This window comes from Cornus florida, unplaced genomic scaffold (assembly GCF_030987335.1).
Source record: "Cornus florida cultivar Cherokee Brave unplaced genomic scaffold, ASM3098733v1 CherokeeBrave_3.0.0_Hap2_Chr09, whole genome shotgun sequence".
Taxonomy (NCBI): Eukaryota; Viridiplantae; Streptophyta; class Magnoliopsida; order Cornales; family Cornaceae; genus Cornus; species Cornus florida.
In genome coordinates this window covers 36,597,550-36,598,654 of record NW_026775579.1, presented here as the reverse complement: position 1 = coordinate 36,598,654, position 1,105 = coordinate 36,597,550, and the positions used below count along the sequence as shown (strand labels likewise).

The window sequence follows — 1,105 nt, the reverse complement described above, 5'->3', positions numbered from 1 at the left end:
TTTGGATGAGTTTCTTGAACAATGTTCCACCGTAAAATATACGGACATACCGGAAGAGGTCTTAAGACTCAAACTTTTTCTATTTACCTTAAAAGACAAGGCAAAGTATTGGTTTAACAATCTTAGGCCTTTTTCAATCACTTCTTGGGCAGAAATGCAACAAGAGTTCTTGAAGAAGCACTATCCGATTTCAAAAACCAATGTTATGAGAACTTCAATTAGAGAATTTACACATGGGGATGGAGAAACGTTTCATGAGGCATGGGAATGCTTCAATGAGTTGCTTAGGAAGTGTCCACACCATGACATGCCCAAATGGCAATTAATTCAATATTTCTTTGAGAGTTTATCAGACAATTATAAGGGTATGGTTGATGCTTCCATGGGTGGCTCATACATTGATAGGCATGAGGATGATGTGTGGTGTCTTTATGAGAGCATGAGTGAAAATTCTTTGCATACAACATTATCATCCAAGAATGGTTGAAATTCATAAGGTAGGAAGAGTGTTGGCTTACATCAAGTCGACCATTCAAATGAAATAGCCGCCGAAATGAAGTCTTTATCTCAAAGGTTTGACCAATTTTTGATTAACCAAAACTCGGCGAACCAAGTATCTTCCTTCCCTAACCATTCTCATCGTGCATCAAATGAAACATGTATGACTTGTTCTAGTGTTCTTCATTCTAATTCTCATTTTCCTCACGGACAAGTGCAAAATGAACCTAATGAATAAGTCAATGCAGCTTTTGTGAACCAAGGGAACAATCCTTATGGTACTCATTATAATCCAAGTTGGAGGAATCATCTGAATTTTTCTTAAAAAAACCAAGGAAAGGGCTCAAACCCTTCCCAAGGCGGTTTTTAAAGGAAGTATATTCCACCTCCACTTCAAAACCAAGGATCCCAAGGTTATAGACCTTATCAATCACAAGGGAATCAATTTGCTAATTCTCATTTTCCCAACCAATCTTATTCCCAAGGAAATACTAGAAGTCCCGCCTTTGAAGAAAAAGTTTTAAATGCTTTAGGCACTTTAGAGGCTAACACACAATTGCTCCATTCTCACTCTCAATCTATTGCAAAGCTAAAAACCCAAGTAGGG

General features: G+C 37.6%; 1 pseudogene; it reads right to left on the bottom strand.

Annotated features, from left to right (window-relative positions):
• Positions 1 to 210: 210 nt before the first annotated feature.
• On the bottom strand, positions 211 to 309 carry LOC132275685 (small nucleolar RNA R71; annotated as a pseudogene).
• Between the last annotated feature and the right edge of the window lie 796 nt (positions 310 to 1,105).